We start from the raw sequence: 22,583 nt of genomic DNA, 5'->3' as shown, positions 1-22,583 counted from the left end.
ACAGGGAGTAAACAGAAGTAGAATGAACATGGTTAGATCAAAAAAAGCAACAGAACTGAAATGCCAGTTAGAAGGCAAAGGGTGGAGCTAGTTTGTCACTCATACAAATAATGATTTGAAGAAGGCAGTGACAATAAGAAGATACGCAATGTTAAAACACCACTCGCCACCCAGATATCCCTCTGAGCACAGGCAGTCAAGGGAGACTAACATCATCCAAACCCACACATAATATGCAAACACCGATGCATCTTAAATTCCCTGACTCTATTAACTGTCAAGAAAAATGGAAGAGAAAATCAGCCAGACCCACTGGAGAAAGAAGATAGGAAAAAGCACCTGAAGATACATCGCGACAACACTTCTTTCCTGCCTAACCAAGGTTAGTGACTTATCCTCTCCCCAGTCTCTTCATCATAGAGAAATTCCGTACCTGCCCTGCTTTCCTACTGACCTTCACATCTTTTTTTTTCCATTTAGCACACCTCCCCTCTCCTTGGCTTTTTTTGGTCACCATCCCCAAAGTCTACAGTTACAGCCTTATTAGCAGTTAAGATCCTTCAAGTGTTCCCTTTGCTACGATCCTTTTCCAGTTCTAGCTGGATCATCTAACTACACAGCACATTTTATGGATCCTGCTCCAATTCATCCCTACACACCACCAAAATGACCATGATTAACAAACAGCCTTGCTACTGAGTCTACTCTTATATGTGACATGACTACAACCACAAAAACTGAAATATAACCCAGGTCCTCAAAAGATTTTTCAATTTGCTTTTAATCAGTAATTTCAAACTAATAAAAAGGATTGAATTTAACCCTTTGTTTCTTGAATGCGGTAAAACAATTAAATATACAAACCTTCTTGAAAATATGAGATTCTCATGAATTATCAGGCTTTAGGAACCATAAAATTTAAGGATAAAAATAATGAAATATCACAGCACCTAATGAAATATCACACACCATAAGAGCTCATCACCACAAACACTATCACTCTCATAAAACATCAACAGCAATGAGAGGAGAAAGCAAAATTTTTGGTGAGAGACAACTACTAAAAATTAAGGATATTTTGCTAGAAAGGGAAAACAACTCCAAAATTTTAAAGCTATTATAAATTTTTTTAATTCTTAATTTTTAAAAATCTTACATATTTAATAACTGCAGTGCTTCTGCTGCTTCTATTTTAATAATAATAAGGTTTATTCTTCCTCTTAAAAATAAAATTCAGGAATACAAGCAGATAGTTATGAAATCACAGGCAAAAGAATATTTCAAAAGAAAGAAAAGCAGCAAACTAGTTTGCCAGTGGAATGAGGTAAGCTAATATTTGTTGCCAGTTGTTGTAGTAATATTAAAAACACTATTTGTTGCTGTTGCAACATACAAGACAAATACGACCTATCAGCACACTCTTTTTGGGATAAGTATTTCCATTTAGCAATCCCTTACTTAACACATAAAATACATGCACCTTCTGAAACTAGTCATGCAACCAAGATACTACTCCATGCAGCATTCAAATAAGACCTGTATGATGAACATTGAAATAAATTATTGATTTTCACACCGTTTCAAAAATACCTGTATAAAAACTATGTGTGTATCATATTAGAAAGCCAAGACAATACACATTTGAAATGTCTCTAACATATTAAGTTGTCCTTTGGGGTTTGGGGAGAGATAAATCACTTTCTGGATCAGGAAGGAATGATAACGAAAACCTGAGCAAATCTCTGTGAATTACATTCATGTTTAAAACAAACAAACCACCTTGAAGTCCTTCCCATATTACTGAAAAGCCAAAGAGCTGCAACTTGTGATGAATGGCATTGTGTAATTTGCCAGCAGCATAAACAGCATGGTCAAATACAATCTTCAGCATTAACCAGAACACAGTTCTTCAGCTCCAGGTGGAAATGGACATCTCACAGTGTTCAGGTAAGCCTGACTGTGTCACATCACTAACACAGCTGCAGAACATGGACTGCAGGTTCTAACAGATAAAATGCACATGGTAGCCTACACTGCTGGCTCGAAAGGCTTAACAGAAAGGCAACTGCGAAAAAAAAAGTATCTCTGGCCAACAAATAACTGCCTGCTTAGTACAGAAAGGTAGTACTACAGAGGAGGGAACACATCAGATAATGCAGACTGAAAAATATGCATTTTTTTATGCACCATCAATAAAAAACTCAGTATCAAGAGGATACAAAAGCACTTCAAGAATAGTCAGAAATAAAATAGCCTCAAATCAAAACTAGCAATATATACCAGGTAACACACAGAACAATTTTAGTGGTTTTATTCAAAATCTCAAAAGTAGTTCCATGAGCAGAGGAGTTAACAAAACTGATTAAATCCTGGATTTCCACAGTGTTGCATCTCTCAGATTACATCAATACACTAAGTTTTCCCACCACAATTTCTGTATCTAGCTGTGAATTCCTCACTTCTTATTTTCTAGTACTACAGGCCCCTCCATTACCCAGCTCTATTACATTCCCTTCTTATGCTGGTGACTGCCTAGTTCAGCAAGAGAGAAAAAGCAGGCAGTATTTGGTTACTTTTGTCCCATACACCATCCATTCCTATTACAGGATACGTTTTAGACTTTTTTTCTGTAAACTGGACAACAGACTTAAAGCTTACTGGGAACTGAAACCAAGAGAAACAACATCTAGACTGCTTCCTTAGGAAGCTCATAAAATGGTCTCCCTAAAGCTGTATTTTCTTTTGTAGGTCAGAAATTTGAAACTATTACAACAATTCTGAAAAGCAGAAGTTATCTGAGATATCTGTCATAGGTGGCTCATCTTAGCTTTTTGTCAAAACTTCAGGAATAAGAAGAATATGGCCAAAGAGGCTATTTTTCAAATGTAAACTTGCAGGCCCACAGAAGTTGCAAAGAACTACAAAACCTTCATACTTGGGGGAGGACAGGTGGGCATAGGGTTGGGATAACAGTCTCAAGGGAACTCATAGTTGAAATTGCAGAAATAAAAGGAAATTTTGAGTTATAAGAACAAGAACTTCATTACACAAACTGAAGCTACAAATACCTTCACTTTGTGTGGTAATCCCAGAAAGTCTCTCCTAAACCCATGGCAACTTCCTATACAGTGCAAAATGAAGAAGTGTCTTTGCATGAAGCAGTCCATTCATTAGTAACTAAGCACGTACAAAAAACTGATTAAGTTCCATTACACAAGAAAGAACATGTTCTGTTCCAATACAATGTTGACAGTGGAAGAAGTACCCCACTATGTTATTTTGTAGTATGATCATAAACTGAAGCGAATCTAATGGAAAACAGAAGCAAATAAAAATGGGTGATTTTTTACAGTTGTCAAAGGAGAAGAAAGTTGCACTTCAACTGCCAAGGCAGCAACAATATTCACTTAAATTTATGAGATAATGAGCTTGGACCCTAGGCCAATCTGTTTCCTTCATGAAGAAATCTGAAATCTAAGTACCAAATAATCACACTACTTTCCCGCTGGTGACGAGGGAAGTGGCAGAGTTCACTTTCAGATAGGTTGCTATAAGACTCTGCAGTAACAGTTCTAGAGGTGCACGGAAATGAAAGTTACTGATCTGCAGCTGGATAACAAGCTACACTTCCCTCCCTTTCAGTGACGGGGCATCCTTTTTTGATGGAGGCACAGCAGCCTGTCCCAGATCAACAGCCAATGCCTTCCTTTTACAAAGGGCATTCTGAGTACTCTCCAGAACTAAGGCAGAAGTTAAAAAACCCCACAGACTCAAAACACCCAAAGAATGCACACTGCTGAGGGTGGAAGGGAGGAGGGAAGATACAAAGTACAAGTGTACGTGTTTTCAAAAACTGGTTTTCTAACTGTTTTGAAACAGTTGTTCCAGTTTCATATCTATTGACAGAAGGCAGACTGCCACAATTATTCCCTTTGAGAATACTCTGTAGAGTGGGTTTATAGTCAAAGACCAAAATACTTGACAAGAACCTTGACACAACTGAGGAACACAATCCAGCACAGCAATACAATATACATACATATACATATACATAGATATATAGTGAATCGATGATCATATAACCTACATATACAGCAAAGACCTGAAGTTTGTTATCAAACTCTGTAACAATTAACCCCAAATCCTTGGCAGCTCAGCCAGCAAAAGATATTCAGGTAATCTCTTCTGTTTACTCCCATCCCTATGGTCAAACCCCTGATTGTACAATTATCTATAATCAATCAGAAATGTGTTCAACAATGGGGGGGGGCTAAGGATCAGAATCAATCCATGTGCTACTGAAATGCTCTGCTGTGTTCAGCTAGTCCCACCTGCTAGAGTGAACAATGATATTTTACACTTGATTCCATGTCCATTGATGGCCACTCTTGTCAGCAGTCATGTTCCCACCTGGAATTAATCCAAACTGATACAGGTCTTACACTGCAGCCCTCCACTGCAGAAGGGCTCAAACCCACATTTTTCACAGCCCACCCAAGATAAACGTTCTCTCTGAGAGAAAAGGTCTGAATGTGACACAAGAAGACAGATGACATGCTAGACTAGGAAGACAGGGAGAACTGTACTGTTTTTCTAGCTCACTATATCCATCTCTAACAGTGAACAGCCACACAAGGAAAAGTACAAAAAAAGGCAAGCATGTAGTAATACTTCCCTCAAATGCTCTCCCAGCCTCTAGAAATCTATAATGTATTAATTTTGAGTGTGAGGAACAGTCTTTGTAATTACTAGCCTTAAATATGCTTCCAGCCTTGACCCAATGAATATCTTCCAATCCCTTCTGAACAGCTGAAGCTTTTCATAACGTGTCTCATGGCAAAGTTACACCTTAGTTAAACTGTGCAGTATTTTTTGGGGTGGAAGATGGCCGACACAGGGACAAAATACCTTTCATTTGTTTCCTCCAGATGTTCTGATTTGTCACAATAATCTTTTAAATGCTTTATAACTACCTGCTTACATTTCACAATTAACTCAGCTTTATGAAATAGGACATGCAAAGAATTTCATGCTTGTTCCACCATAAGTCAAAAAGATTTCAAGTACTCTTCTAGAATAGAATACTAAGATAAAGAGCTCCGTGATCATATCTCAGACACATATGCTCATAATCACAAAAAAGACCTGTACTTCAAATGTGCCACAGCACAAAAAGATATTTGTAAAAGAAAAAATTAAACAGATAGGTAAGAACAATTGATAAAGACCTTAACTTTTTATGGTTTAAAAGTTTTAAATGTTCACTTTTATAACAGTGAGCCAATACAAGCCTAAGTTACTTAAATACAGCAAACTAAAAGCAAAGCAGTTTTAGGCTCACTTAATGAGTATTCCTGAATAGGAGCATGACTTGTGATGTACATTTCTTAATGATTTCAGAAAAATTTACTGTGTTAGCTTAAGATCTCTGAAAACAGATCTCTCAAACCATTCTGACAGCAATCCACCTCAGTGCTGGAAGGTGAGTCACTGGAAGCACTAGATTCCTCTTCACTGTGAACATAAACCAGTCTTTTATGGGAGTTTCTCCCTTATGGATTCCAGTAATCTGAAGCTGGTGCCTTTGAAGGGAGGGGGCAGGAGGGAAGATGGGACAGCTTTTTCCCAGCTTTCTGAAGACCTACAAATAGCTGCCATTAGCAACAGTTACAGCTTTCAAGTGGTATTCCAGAACCTCATGGTCAGTTACACTTATGACTGCAATATCCGACGACCAAACAGTAATTACTCAGTACTCTGAAATGTGCATAACAGAACTACTTCAGGCTTTTTAATTCACCCTTCTCTTGTTCTTTGTTTTTATCAATTTAGATGGTTTAGCTGAGCACTAATAATTCCATGCTTCAATACAGGCAGATGCCTTTTTATCAACACTGAAAAACTCTGCCCAAGTTGGGCTACATTCAAAAATTTCAATTCACACTCAATACAGATTCTGCTTAGTTTAGGTTATCTTGTAAAAAAAATCATACCATAAATACTGAATTTTGCCTGCATTGATAAAAGGCCAAGGCTACAGAACTGAAGTTTCTTTGGAAACGTGTTGTCTTCTAAAAATAATCACAGCACTGAGACTGTCACAATGGATGTCTGTTCTGTATTATGACTATCCTCACTGCAACTCAAAAATCAGCATAAGACAGAACAATCAATAACAAAGACCTAAAAACAGCAACAGGAGTATGAAATAAGACAGAAGACAGAACAAGCAAGAACTGAAGTTACCACAGAAAAGCAACAAGCAAACATTACAATTTACAGCTATTTCTAATGTAAAATAATCATGTCATTGCTTCTCCTAGTCTTTTTTTAATGTATGCACTAAAACTGCCAAAAGATATGTACGCTCTATATATATGTGTGCATATGTATATGTGTATATATATATATATATGCATGTATAGATACGTGCATCCCTCTTGCTCCTTTTCAGTGGTAGACTCATAGAGGAAGAGATGAGACTGCAAGGTCAAGTCAAAAAAGTTTGACTGTAAGATCCAGAGTGACTTGGGAGGACAAAGCACATTGTTATCACACAGTGAATAGCAGTGACAACTTTACATCTCTCAGCTGCAAATTTTGTGGTTTTTAGAAAAAGTTTTGAAAAAAAGCAAAGATATAAGAAGTTGACTATACAACTGCAAAACACAGCACTGAGTATACCATATCTCTTACTGGCAAAACTGCAGTGTGCCACTGTCTGCCTTCAAGTGTCTTGACTCCTTTCTATTAAGGCAGGTACCTTAATGGAACAGCTTTCATGGCTCCATTTTCTAGTCCTCTTCTTTAGGACCAGATTCTCTGAAACCAGTTCGATATTTTAGCTATTATCTTTCCTCCTTCAGAGTTTATCAGCACCAAATTTCAACTGACAGGGTTTGGCCACCTTTATAACAAAACTATTCATAATAAACCTCTCTGCTCCAAACTCATATTTGTTTCCACTCAAACTAAAACTCGCAGGTTTTCTTTTTGATTTGTTGCTGAGCCAGCTTAAACTCAGTGCAATGAAAAAACAAGCTCCTCACACAGACTCCATCAAAACTCTTACTGACAGTGACATTTACAATCCTCAGCATTACCTGACACATAATCTGAATATGCTGTTGGAGTAAATGATCTTCCTTTATTTAAATATTTATCTCAAGTTTTAATAATTACTTTTCATCCTATATAAACACACACGACAAGATCTCTTCTTGTTTTTCATATTATCAAAATTTCTACCTACCCTCGCTGATTTCACCCAAATACATGCTTCTGCAAAACAAGAGCCCTACAATACCAGGATGGGGAGAGGGAGGGAAGGAAAGGCAATACTGGGGGGGAAAAAGTAACCAACTTAACCTCAGAAGGTATCATGAAACATCACCATCACCCCACAATAAGGTAATTCGATAATAAATCCTGTCCAAACACCATTCTGAAACAAACATGTAGTCACCATTATGCTGTTCCACAACAGTAAGTTATATAAAGCATTACTATTGTCTGGCAATATATGCCCTTCCAACTATCTGTGCCACTAGATCAAAAAACAAAAAGTGCAACGTCAAAAGAAGTCACAAATGGCATTCCATCAATTTCTGTTCTGCACCCTCTTGCTAATCTATACCTCTTCAACATTAAACAGCAAAAAGGCTCTGCTTATAAAACAGCAGAAACTCACCAAGTCCAAATTCAGCACACTTTGTCAGATACCCTTCAGGTGTTTTATTTTTGTTCAGAAAAATGGTGAGCTTGCTTTCCTTCATCTCAAAGCTGGTTCAGAGCATTGTATACCTGGGAGAGTGAGAGGGAAACCCTATATCAAAAGGAAAAAAAGCTAAACCTAGTTTACTAAAGCAAAGCAAATCTAGAGAAATTTCAGTATTTCTCACCACACATAGACTATGAAACATAAAGTTAATGTAATATTAAAATTTTTATTATTTAAGAGACCCACCACTCTGGACATCTGCCTGACAGGTTTAACTCATCGCTCTAACAGTGCAAAAAAGCAAAAGTTCTATAAAACCGTAATGACTGCCACCTTAAAATGCAAAAAACTTGACAATGCAAAATTTCAAACATGTAAATTCTTTTGCATTCACTGAATTTCAAATCAATGCAATTAGCAATGCACACAGCACTGCTCTCCTAACATATGTGCACACCAGTAAGAAAACTTCTATTTGAGGCTGGAACAAATGGATAAAAATTTCCAATTTCTATTAACAGATCACCTAACACCAATTAAATATCATACTGAGAAATAAACTTGATAATCTTCAAAATTAGCCTCATGAGAGAGTTTTAAATCTTACAGCAACTTGTGAATACAGCTATGATTGCTTCCTACAAACTAACAATAGCCTTGAAAAAGTAAACCAAGTTCTAATTTAATAAGATATTTCATTTCCACTGGCTATGAGTGAATACAGAAACGGGGGTAAAAAGCCAGTGCTGAATACTAAAAGGAAACAGCCATTAGATACATTAAAGATTCAATATTGCTCCCTCTGAAATTGATAGTTCTGTTATCAGTGACACAAATGAGCAGCATCAGGCTGTCAGAACAAAGAATGGACAAAACAAGGCTACCTTCACATGCATTACTTGTAGTAATTTAAGTAGTCAGGAAGGGAAGTGGGAGAATGCCTGAGGTAGACATCACTATAACACACCTATGAATGGAGCACAGAAGAAGGACTAGAAAACACTATTCACAAAATTAAAGAAAAGAATCTCAGAACTGGAATAAAACTGTTATCATTTTACTTCACACATACAAAAAGATCATAAAAAGAGAACTGAGGAACTATTGACCTATCAGGCTCCTGCAGACAATCTACAAAGTTTTCACTCAAGTACTGAACAATTGACGCACTGCAGACCTGTATTTCACCCAATCCATAGAATATGCAGACCTTCAATCAGGCTTTTCCACAAAAGGCTACCCTTTGTGATAAATGAACCTCTGAAAAAGATTCTAATATAACTTACCATTATGTATGGCATTCATCAACTTCACGAAAGCTTTTGAGTTAGGAGAAAAAGGGCTTCATGTTAAGATCATGTTTAACAGACGCACAAAAGAATGTATGTATAGACAGGAATTTCAGTGAACAATAATATACCTGAATACATCTTTCTTGTATTAGAGCTCTGATCATTTACAGTAGCACAAATTGTAAAATGGATTTATTTCTATCCACGATAATGTTGTACTTATATTTCTTTTATCAGTGTTGGTTAGATATTAAATAGCAAGTATAAGAACATTCCAGCACATGCCAATTAGCTGCATTCTAAAGCTAGTATTACAAATAAAAAATCAAATTCTTTCCAGTGGCAATCAGTCCCCCCAAGAAAAGACTGATTCCAATTTCATTGTCTGCAACAAATTTAGAAACTGAAACGGAAGTTGCCTTGCTAATTTTAATCACAAGGCATCTGTTTTGCTTCACTGATAGATTGAGATGAACTCAAGCAATCAAGTCTAACAGGAAACGGTTGTGTCTCCTGGACTTCAGAGAGCTCAGTCCAAGAACAACTCAGATACACAGAAAGAACATCCAACCAGTGGTACACCGAAGGAGATGCTCACACGAACTTCCTTTCCTTCATGGGCTGGGGTGTTTAGAGAGTATTGATCTCTGATCCTGAAGTGCCAGAACACACTCACATCCTCTGCCATGCAGCTGAAGTCTCCAATGCAGCCACCACAGCACTGTAATGCCCAGCTGCCAAGTGGTGGCAGCCATGCAGATGCCCTCTTGCACTTAACCCACCAGCTCACTCCTGCTTACGATAATGACCCCATGACTACAGAATTATTTTAGTTTCAGTCTGCTCGTTCACTCTGTCACACTACTAAGGAACAAAGCCCTCACTTTACACATCTGGTTTGACTTGGTAATCAAATGATTTCACAGGCCACAGTGGGGTGAACACCTCTGTCACACTCCCATGGGGGAATTTAATACCTGCATCAGCCTCTGAGATCTGACTGCAGTAACTATTTGGGGTCCAACAGGGCAATTACCTCTAATGCTTTATTTTTCTCTTTTTACTCTTGCTACAACTGGAAGCTACTAAACATTGCTGTCATAAGCCATTTTTAACTCTTCTGAAGGGCCCTCTGAACATCATAATTTCAAAAAAATGAATGAATAAAGACACCTTTAACTTCTGTCATTCATACTCAAAGATTACAAAACTAACTAAGAAGCAATTTTAAAAAATTTAAAAGCTTTGACTTTTATCTACTCACTAAAACTGAATAACTAGCCAAAGGTACGTCAGTGGAAATACTTGTAAAATTTGGAATATTTTAATTAAAGCATTAATTTACAAAGTCTGTTCTCTAAAAAACATAAATACTAATGTTTGGGGATTTAAATTTTGTGGTACAGAAAAAACATACAATGTACAAAATTCTGTACGATATTTGACAGAAGTGCATTAATCTGAAATAAATGAAACTGATAATCTTAATTAACCTTCTTAACAGTTTTCAGAGAACTAGCAAAATACAAAAATACACTCATAATTTGCAAGGAAAAAAATTACTAAAATGCACAGAGCTGATATGACTGGAATCACATTATACTATAGAGACAAATTCTTTCTCAGGTGCAGAGGACACAATGCAACTGCAGCCTGCCACTCTTAAGTGCAGAATCATTTCACCCACACCTACTCTCCACAGCCTTTATTTGATTATAATTGTATCAATTCTCTCCAGTTATGCTCAATTTTTTGTGCACAAGAAATCGCAGCCATTTTGATCCATCAGTGCTTTCAACACTTTCAAATTTAAGGAACCACTGGGTAGGTTTGGAAGGAAGCTTGGGGTGGTGGTGGGATTTTTTTCTTTCCTCTTCTTTATTTTTTATTATATTCCAACAATCTCAGCCCTAGACTGCTGAAGCTATACTTTTTGCTTTTGTTTCTTTAAAACTGTACCAAACAGGAGCCACCACTAAGCCAAGCCATCACATACAATGTATTCCCAAACATCACTCAAGAGGTATGAGAAAGTTTCCAAGCAGAATAGACTAGATATGCCCCAATGCAAAATTTACTGCTCTAAGATAATACTTCATAGATAAACGAGGAATAGATGCAGTTAAAGAGCTAACAAAACACTAGCTGTTCTACCACAGACCTCATCCAATTACACAAGGAAGGGCCAACACTAGATCAGCCCTGCTTGTGACTGATGGAGCCAATTCTAGACTCCCCCAAAGCCTCTCCACAGAACAGAAGGAGAACTGTTCCCCTACCACCACTCCCTTCCACACTCCATAAATTAGTAGAAGGCAGATGAAAAAAGGTGTTTTATTCTGGAAGGAAAAAAGAGCTACTGTCTTGGTTCCTGTGTAACTGCCTTTATTGGCAGCTAGGTCTTTCCTGACTCCCTCGCTGAAGTATCGCCTCCCAGCCACCCAGTTTTCTGCTACAATGTACAGCCAAATTGAAATTCAACATGCTAAGGTGTCAAGAAAGGTTAGGGACAGTGAATGGTAACTACATATCTATATATATATATAGATATATATATATATGCTGTAATATCTGGACTTCACTTCTCATTGTTTTCCTTTATTTGCCATCTCTGGTGCCTCCTGCACCTTCCTCTCAGTCCTGGCTAAATCTTTCCCCTCTTCATCCAATCCTTACAGCAGCTGCTGTTGTTTACTTTACTTAGAACCTTACAATTATTCCTCCTTAAAATCAATTCTGCTCAGAAAAAAATTTAATGCTTCCAGGTCATTCATTTCAATTTCTGAAATGACGCAGTATTAATACCTACATCCAAGCCACCATCCTCGGGCTGCTCATTACTTGTTTTTAAGGGAATTGGTTATGCATAAAAAACCCTAAGTTCCATTCTAAGCTTACTACTTCTCTACAACAGAAAAAAAGGCTAGTGACTTTGTCCCTAGGAAGGATGTTATTTGCTGTAACCAAACCCTACATCCATCAGACTAGGCATTTGTCCATGACAGTTACCATGCTTTAAGGAAAAAAAGAGTGAAAAACCCAAACAAAACAAATCCCAACAATTTGCATTTAACATTCTTATGTGAAAGCTAACTATATTGACAGCTTATGAGCCACTTTTTCATTTGGAGGAATGAGGGGTGTGTTTGGTGTTTGGTTTTTTGTTTGTTTGCTGGGGGAGGGTCTGTTGAGGTTTTTTTAATTTACTTGGAATCTCTAGTCATTCTTATCTCACAGATATTCAAAACAAATAAACAATGGGAATCAGGAATAAAACCAAGTCAAGTATGTAGGATCTAACAGGATTACTCATGCAGAAGCCCCAGTAGCATGTTCATATTCTTCAGTTCCATTACCAGCTTCCATGAAACCCCTTCTCAACCCAGATTTCTAGAGCTATACTGGTCCAAAGAACATAGATGCTCATTCACTTTTTTAATGACCGAAATTTTCCCTTTTTTCCTGTTAGTTAGGTTAATGAGGACCCTTTTCTGAACCTTCTACCACTATACAAAATTCTCTCTCACAAAAAGACATGCAGCAAGCTAGATCACTGTCAAAATGAACAGTTTTCTTCCTGTTATACTTATGGCCTTCTCACATATCTACCAAATCTGACACTGAAAGATGAACACTTCTATTTAAAAGCTGAATAAAAAGCATATAAAGAGCAATATGAAGCAATGAGTTTGCATCTAAACTAGGTGTTAAATCCCAGTTTCGTTCAAATCGACAAAAAATGGCTTTACATTCAGGATCAGATAAGAAGTAGCTTTTCTAACAATAGAAAATAGTTTATTTCACTTACTATTTCCTGCATTACCAGCACAAAAGCTCTTGCAAGAACTGTCCTGCTAAGAATTTTAACAGCACATTTTGTGTATATGGCATACCTGTATATCAATTTCCTACAACAGCTTTTCAGGTATGCCTAATATTCTTGAAAGAGAGTTTTATTTGAGTAACCTTCTGGAAATACATTGTTGGCTTACTGCTGCCAATTTTCTGCATTTTAATCATGTTGGGGAGATTTTCAAAAATGAGCTCCCATTCAGATGGATGCACATGCAGATCATGCAGGTACACTAATGTTTGTACAGCACCAGAACACCATACAGTGCAAAGGCACTTGGACACACTGTCACTTACTGTCCCCAAGGACACTTCATGCACATGGAGCCACCAGGGGCCCACCTGGCTGCACAGGCTCCACTACAGAGCCAGAACTGCAGGGGTGCATGCGCTGCAGCACTGCGCTAAGTGACACACTACAGCACCACAGGCGACCTGGAGGATCAGAAAGCCGCTGTGCTTGGTCCTATCACACCCATATAACCTGCTTGAGGAAAAAAATAAATTACTTACACATGAAGGTAGCACAGGGACTTGATAATCAGACAGTTAGCCCTATTATATGTTTTAAAAAGCAGTATAGCTCCTATATGAATGTGAGTGTCATCCTATATAAGTGTCACATGCATCTCTCTATTCTAAGTCTTAATGGATTTGTCCCTGAGCAACATCTTTCACTGAAAAGCTCAATTATTTTAAGGTAACTAGTCTTTTTTATGCCACTGTATTATGTTAGCATTTCTAATTTTTTTTTTCTTTTCTTTTGAAACTTTGCAAGGGAATTGCAGAAATTATTATGATAATCAACAACATCTCTAGACATCACAGCCTCTCCCCAGATATAATCCTGAGACAAGCTTCAGTCAGTTTAACTTCTGGTACTGCAGCTCTTCACATCAAATAAATGGAAAATTTAAATGCTAAGTACACTTCCTTCTGATTTTAAAAACCTGACTGCAGTGTTGTCACCTCTGACTGACAACAACAACAAAAAATTTTACCATATGAATTGGACAATCTTCAGAAGGACAAAAAAGTTTCAAGAACTATCAACACATACACATCACTTATTTTTCAGATATATTTGATTTCTGAAAGACTTGAAAGTCTGTAAGATCTGAAAAGTACAGTTTTCAAGGAAGGGTAAAAAACCCTACTGGCTCCTTTTATAGTCAAGCCTCTTCTCCACCCTCCCCCACACGCACTTTTTTATGTTCCCTTGTCACCTTTAACAGATTTTATGGAGTTAAAAGACTGATTGCTATCTCACATTTGACTTACAAAGAATGCCATACTCTAGTAATTGACTGCAGATGCTGAAAAATGTTCACACTCAAGAAGACGAATATTTTCATTTTAAAATATATATATATGTATACACACAAAAAAACCTCTTAATTTGATACCATTTTGAAAGTCCTTTTTTTAAGTTAAGCCATTTTAAAGGAGGTTCTGGGAACTAAACAGTTACAAGTAAGCTAACTCTTGTATCTCACTTTGTTTTCCAAGCAGCAATACAATTAAGGAATATATCCTTGATCTTCAGAAAAGGGATACACTTCTAAAGCAAATATCAAGTTTTTCAACAAAGACATCTGATAGGATAGGAATCTTAACTGCTTCACAGTGTCTCCTTATTCCCCTGCTCAATTTAAAATTATAATTCTTAGTTTTATAATGAGAGTTAAAGAACTAACATAATCTAAGCACAAACCTAGAAATTTCAGTACCTTTTCTCTTTCTGCTCTTATTTTTTTTAATGTAATAATGATAATACCACATACTTTTACTCCATGTATCTGCAAAGACCATCAGCCACTGGAAAAGCAGGCAATTAATTTTCTTCCCTATGCAGACAACAACAGTAGCAAAGCTGTCAGCCAGATCTCGTTCATGCAGCACAGTTTATGCAGATTAGCCAGGCCTAAAGTAAGTTAGTTTTTATCAGGAGTTCAAACCTAACACCAAATATATACAAGGCATTTTGTAGGCTTATGAGTCAAATATAATATAAAAGCAAGCAGTTTACAAAAAGGTCATGAACTTCTCTGAAAACCTCCCCTTACCAGACAAAACAGATTTATAGCTACATTTGGAAAGTAGTAAGCACAGAAACTTAAGTAGCCTTTAAGCCATTCCCAGTCCATTTTCTTCTCTGCCAGTACAGATACAACTAATAAACAGGCAGTGTAATCACAAAAATACTTATTACGTTTCCAAGAGTTTGTATTTAGATGTTAGTTCCACAAATAATTCTGTATGGGCAAAAATCTTGACCTGCAGAATTTCTTGTATTTTTTATTTAATTAATATTTGAGTAGAAGACTCACAAATCTTTAATAAAACCAGTGTTTCAAACAGTTTAGAAATATTTACATCTTTTTGCTAAGCTGTTTAGAACTATATCTTTCTCCCATAATTAGTAACTAACAAAATTTTCTTTATTTTGTTATTAAATGAAAGACCTAAAAGGGAAGTCAAAAAAATACACAGCATCTGAAATGTATTACAAGTTTGTAATTTAAATATATTATTTGCTGTTGACTGTCAGAGTATAATAAATAAATAAATAACTACATATTTTGAAATTTAAATAGAAGCTAATGCCCAGACTCACCATAATTTGAGAATCTAGTTTAAAGATAAAATCTTAAAAGTTTCTATTTTAACCTGACAAACACATTCTCATACAACAATTAACTAGTTATGTAATTTCCACAGCTGCCAAGATCTTCTCTGAAATTAGCAGGCCTTAGCAGCTTGGCATGGAAGCTCTATCCCAGTTATTAGAGCTTCCCTTCCCTGGGCCATTATTTTTTCCCTTCAGAAAGCACTCCCATCTGTTTTCACTCAAAACCAAAAACTTTACAATTTTATGAGAAAGGAAAACTTTGCCTTGTTTTAAATCAAGTTTTGTTTCAAAGTGATTTTCCAAGAGTTTCTAGTCTTGCAACACTCACAGGGCAGCTGATTTGCAGCTCATGCACAAAACACTGCTCCCATGGCAAGTCAGGCAGCTTGGAGACTTCATGAGTGGAACAGGCTGAACATTTCTTGTTTTCAGCAGCCCATCCAATTAAGCACTATATTGTAGTACTTATTTTTGCATAATAATTACAATCCTGCTTCTAAACATTTTTGTAAGTTGAAATATTTTTAAATTAAAGATATTTCAGTCTATCAAAGAGCTTCAGACTCTTTGAAAAGCATGTTTTAAATATATCAATCATTATATGCCTCTTCTCAACTTTTATATTCATAGGCATATTTTAGGAGGAAATTAGCACCATAAATATAGTACTTTGCTACCTGCAACATGTATGGAGTAATTTCAATTAATTCTGATGTAATTTTTCTATCCCTTCTTGAAATGACTGTCACAGCGATGATAATAGCCTTTTTTTCCCCCTGAAGTATTATAATGTTCAGTTCTCCATCATTATTCAAAAGTTTTTCAGAACTGTTTTTAAAACACATCTCTACTAGAAGTTTCATTGTTCAGTATTTTTTCCCACAGCCTTCTTAATGAAGGAATTCTTATTTATTACATCCAAGTACATTTTTTACAACATACGTTTTTAGAAACCACTCTGAACCCTCAGAGGGAGCAGCAAAGATGACTTAACTTCTCAATCTCTCAAAAAGCACAGAACATACTATGCTGGGAACTAATTCTAGCAGACCCATGCTGCCTGAAAATTTACTACTAACTACTGTATTTTGAAATGTATTATTTGCCCAATTACAAACTATTTCCTATTTCATATGCTAAACTTCTGCACCATGCAACATTTTATTTTAAAAATCAAAGAGAAAATACAGCACATAATTAGATTCATAGGTAAGGACCAAACAAGAATCTTAGCAAGCACATTGACTTCTTAGCTCTAGAACTTCCAGCATTTGCAAATCAAATAAATATGTTTGACTAAACTGTATCTTCTAGAAAATACATTTTCATAACTGAGATTTGTTCAACTATTACTTTCTCTCACTTGATGATGTTTTACTTCTTTGCTAGGTTAAGGATCATTGTACCAATTTTCAGTTCCTCATATGATATCCATGTCTGATAAACTCACTCCTTAGCTATTCTCCAATAATGTGCTTTTTCCAGTCATTGAATCCTTCTCGTAGCTCTTTTCTTTACACAGAGCAAATCACAGAACCATACACAGTATTCAGAGACCAGACACTCTGAATGCAGAGCTGCCTTTCTCATTAGCTTGCTGTTTATGCATTAAAACATTTTTTAAACACAGCTCAGCACTGCAAACTCAGACACAACTGATTAATCACCTTTATCCTTTTTCTCTACAGTCCTTCTTTCCCCAGAAGGCCATCCTTATCCTGCAAGTATACATCCATCTTTCTAAGATAATCTTCCACTTTAGCTCTACCAACATAACTCTTAGTTTGTACCGCTGACCAAGAGATTCATTTTACCTTGCCCTCATAACCAGACTTTTTCAAAAATTGCAGCATTTTCCAATAGATTTCACAGACTATTCTGAATTGGAAGGGACCCACAAAGACTGCTGAGTCCAACCCTTTGGTGGCTTGAGGATCAAAGCTGTGACCTTGGTGTTAAGAGCACCATGCTCTGACCAACTGAGCATAAGGGGAAATAACAAAATGAAGTAAACATTGGTTTAAAAATGCTATGAACATTCATAAATAAAATTTCAAAAATTTCAAAATAAAATTGAAACTTACCTATTAATTACAGTTAATGGAAGGATTTGCTGACTTCCTAGCATTACAAGTCTTTATTTAAAATGTCATGCTGTATCAATTGAAATGTAGACACCTACTATGCCATTTCTATTAAAAAATTAGGATATTAAAAAAATCAGTCCAATAAGTTGTTTTCCATAACTCTCAATATCCACCACTAATCATTAAAACTTTGTATGTCTTAAAATCTTCCTTTCTTCTGCAGACACATCCTAATTGCATAACATTAACTACTTGTTAGTCTCTCTTATAACTTCATGAGTTTTAAAGACTCATTGAAATTTAACACTGACAGTCTAAAAGCATGGAAGTACGAGGTATTCATCATCAGGAAATGTCAATACTTCTGGCTGTAGCTGCTGATAACAACTGTTTTACTTAAAAACTTGTAAGATGGATTTCATGATAATCCCCATTTTCATAAACTACTTCCTCATGTGATTTCCTCTCTGTTACCTGATGAACATGTCCATGTTTTCTAAACTAACAATCATCAATTTTAACATTTTAATCTTGTACACCATTCACCAATCTCAACATCACTTCTGTTCAACCTCAAATATGAAGAATGAAATTCTCCATGCATTGATTTTGCCTTGTATGCTTTCTATACTATTTGCTTAGTCCTTAAATGCCATTAGTATCTATTAATATCAATGAGTATCAAATTCTTCTTTATATTCTATCTCCTCTGAATACAAACTGGCTTCTTAACACAGCGAGACTTCTGCTTTGGTGCAGATAATAGCACAAACTGTTTCAGAGTAATTTTTCCTAAACTCTTTCTCCCAGTAGATTCAGCTACTAAGTCAAACTTTAAACACAGCGTCCTGAAAATTCAACAAAAGAACAAAAGTAATGAGGGACTTTGTATCCAAATGAGAATAATTTCAAGTTACTCTTCTGCTTTGAAAATCAGAGGTCCCTTATGTCATCAGTGCAACAATGAGCTTAACAGTACCATGATCCTGCACAGCATAACGCGTGTAACACTGACAAAGGTTTCAGCACTGCTTGAATCAGATGGGAAAGGAGAAAAAATATACATGGAACTAATCTGAAGCATTTAGCAAACTTGTATATAAAGCTGAAACTTAACTGCACAAGACAAGATCAACTCAGAGGGACCTGTGCCTGTTAACAGGCACATTAGCAGTTTCTCAGAATTTGAAATACTGCTTTAATAAAATACAATACTGGGTTTGGATGACTCTTTTATTCCAAAAAGTGTCCAGTGTTACCAACCATAGCATACTGAAGATTGGCCAAGGGCAGAATATATACAGTGCAGAGATAAAAATGTAGAAAGACAAATTCTAATTTCACCTCAATCAGGACAAAGGAATTCCAGAAAATGGACACAGGAAGGTGCTGAAACAATGGGCTAACCATTTCGAGGCCCACTTGATAATTTAATCTTTTCCAGTCTTCTTGAAGAAAAAAAAAATATAAGCTTTTTTTAGGGTTTACACTACACATAACAGCATAAAATCAATTTTACAAAAATTAAAATATTGAAGCAAATAATTCCCTGAAGTCCTTAGCTACTGAAATTGATACTATACTAATTTGTTGTACATTTGAAATCAAGAGCAGAACCGGGAAAGACAGAGAAGTGCCTGAAGCGCTGTAACAATTCCAGCAGCAAGTATCCATGCTGAACTTGGAAGACAACTGCACAAGAACTTTATCTACCATGAAACAGAAATTTCAGATAACTTCCGATACTTGATTCTTTCCATTTTACATTGCTACATTATTCCACAAAAGTCAGAAGGTAGTGTACATCACACAAAATGTTCTTTTTTCCTGTTGCTGAGGGACACAAGCTCTCGATGCTTTACAATACTAGACTAAAAATCTTAAAATATTACTCCCTAAAAGGATGGTGAGAATGAGCTTAATCCTGAGAATACAGCCTGGACAGCTTTGACTTGGAAAGTTAGACAGCTCTGTGAAATAGTTGAGTTTAGATTAAATCAATACACACTTTCCCCTATTAAAAGATTCAGATCCTGAAATCACTCTAAGACCAACCCTATTTGGGGTGAACCATTATTAGCTTTATATAACTCCTCCAATAACTTAGGCCTTTTTAGACAATAAACTTAAAATGCTAGTGAATTCTCAAAAAAAGAGAAGTATGGTTTGTAAAGAACTTTGGTGGGGTTTTTTTAAAGAGGGTACTAGTAAAGTATTAATTTACTGCAAAAATTCCCTATCAATCCCTACCAATTTAAATTTTATTTCATTTTTAACAGTTAATTTTTTTCTTCGAATACAGTGATAAAGTAACACATAAAATGCTTTCTGTCAGGTTATAAATACATTTCAGTAAAAATAACAGACAGCATGAAGATTGAACATTTAAGTTTAACCTTGAACACATCAGATCTGTTGCATGGCAAACACAACCTGAATGTATGTGTTGTAACAGCTTCTAATAACACGTCCTTATACTATACCAAAATTCATGGTACATTTCTGTTATTAAGCAGGAAAAGAGAAGCCCTTTGGACTGAATAAATTCAGAAATGACAAATATTTTTACAAAATTAGCTGAGTGTACTTGCTCTGAACAAAACTTTTTGGGAAGACAACTAATTATGTGTAAGTAACACATGATGAATCTGTGTTACCTTTTAAAATAAGCTTCCCTTCACACTTCATCTCATATGAACATTAATTATGAACACAATTATCATCCATCTGTAAAGTCATATTTTTCATAATTTCTATGGATCTCAACAAGTACTCTTCAGAAAATTGAAAGAGAGTTATAGCTTTTGATAGCTGCTGTTAGGAAGACTATGGAAAAAAAAGAGGAGGAGATTCCTGCAAAAATGCCTCAGAAGCGTTGTTTAGTATGGTCTAGCTCATTCCTGATTTGGCTTCTTTGAGGTATCAAGGTAATTCCAAGTAAGAGGCAATAAAATATTTTTGACTTGAGTACTCTGTGTTTTCACTCACTACATTTACATGCACAAAATCTTATCTGTGAGCTTGGATCAAATAATTTAGACTGACTTGTCAGATCTTGTTACTCAACAATGTAGTGGGCCCATTGAAAAGAGAAACATCAGCACATTACTCCTGAGAAAATACATGTTTCTGATAATACTGGCAACACTCATATGTCCTTCTTCATTGCAACACAAAAAATTGTTGTAAAGTGGGTTATTGGGTTGCTAAACCAAAAAATGCTTATGATGAAGCAAGGAGAGCAGCACTACAACCATAAGAAAAACAGGAGATGAGGGAGAGGAGTACATTACAAAAATAAGCTGTGATTCAAGCAGACGTTTCTGGACAAATTTAGAGCTCGTGCTCAAAGACATCTCGTTTGTTTTTGTATCTCTGGGTTTTCTTGGTTTTGTTAGGGTGATTTTGTTTATGAATTTTGTTTGTTCATTTATTCATATCCATGTTCTTTGGCATCCTCAGAAAATATCACTGTTTTAGAGGACAGGTCTAATGCTGGCCACCAAGAATCTAAGTATACTTTAACAGATGTGAAACTATAGGTTGAATATCATGATAAAAGCAATAAATCACACACAGTATTTCCATCCATGTATTTATTTACAAAGACTTTAACATTATCACTGGCGTCTTCTAGAAGGAAGAGTGAGAAGTAATGAAGAGAACAAAGGAACCAAGAATGGACCTGGACAGGGAAAGGCCTGTTCAAGGAGCTGAAGAAAGCAGAATATTCTACAATAAATATAAGAGGGAAATGATAAATATAAGTGGGTCATTCACTTCAAACCAAGACCTTGTACTTCTATCTCCTACCCCAACTAGGAGTACTTCTAACTCCTACCCCAACAGCAACACATAATCCCCCTCAAAGAGGTCATAAAGGAATAAGAAAGTTCATACTATAATAATCAGAACACTGATACGAATCTGTTAGATGCTCACTGTTCTTAACAGGTAAGAGGTAAACACATTCTTAAAACTGTATTTTAAACAGAAAGATAAATAGTGAACTATGAAGTTTTGTCATATGCCATTTCTCTCCATTGATTTCAATATAGGAAAAGTATTTTTAATATAGCTTCTACTGCTATTGCCATTATTATGCATAATAAAAATGACCCTTTGTATCTAACTGCTTTAAAACAATGTGGCTTTGACATCAAGTTTTTAAGTACCTGCCTTGTTCTGAAAGAAATACAGTTTTTTCCTTGAACTATGTATATTTTAAAAATATCTCTTGCTTATAGAGTGAAAGTAAACAATACAAATAGCATAAAACCCTCCCCAGAAGCAAGTATTCAAGCTCCATTTCTCTCTTCCCCCAAATCAGAAAAATGAAGAAAATGAAAATTTAAGAAAAAAATATTTTAAAAAAAGGACAAAATTTTGAAGTTTCAGAAGTGAGGTAATTTGTTATTTTTTTACATCACAAAAGCTTTGAAAGAAACTTCAGAGCAACAAAGACTTTGATAGATAAGAGCATCCTGCCAGGCCATTCCACACACAGGTTTACTGGAAACAGAAAGCCTCTCACAGCCCCAGATGTGCATAACATTTAGAACAGAGGAAGAACAAACCAGCCAATTTCAATTGCTAAATAGCACACGAGAATATGAAAATGTCATCCAGCTGCACAGGAGTTCAGACTCAGAATATAATTTTACATGTTTAACTGGTCATTCTCCATGTAGACATTCTGATTTTCAGTTAAGCTAAATTGGGAATATGGAACTGAGGGACACATTCAGCAAAGCTGACATACCTGAGTATCAATTTTGTTTTCTCTGTGTAACAGAACACACAGACAATCACGTCAATACTAACTATCGCTTTTTTTTTTTTTTAGCTAAACCTGTCACATGTAATTTTCAAAGAACCTATTTACATGCAACTTTTCCCCCTACAGCTTCAAAACCTGCATTTATATAGCCTCTAAGTCAATACACAGGTCCACCTACTACAGCCACCTACAGCACAGTGGCACCTATACATGGAACAGA

The 22,583-nt window shown here is 36.0% G+C and overlaps 1 protein-coding gene across 2 annotated transcripts in view; it reads right to left on the bottom strand.

The window, feature by feature from the left end:
* The window catches only part of MLLT10 (MLLT10 histone lysine methyltransferase DOT1L cofactor), a 101,263-nt gene that overhangs the window by 33,227 nt on the left and 45,453 nt on the right, over window positions 1-22,583 (bottom strand). The window lies entirely within an intron of this gene.

This window comes from Geospiza fortis, unplaced genomic scaffold (assembly GCF_000277835.1).
Source record: "Geospiza fortis unplaced genomic scaffold, GeoFor_1.0 scaffold138, whole genome shotgun sequence".
Classification (NCBI taxonomy): domain Eukaryota; kingdom Metazoa; phylum Chordata; class Aves; order Passeriformes; family Thraupidae; genus Geospiza; species Geospiza fortis.
The sequence above is the reverse complement of the archived record's forward strand: the minus strand, read 5'-3'. Positions and strand labels throughout refer to the sequence as shown.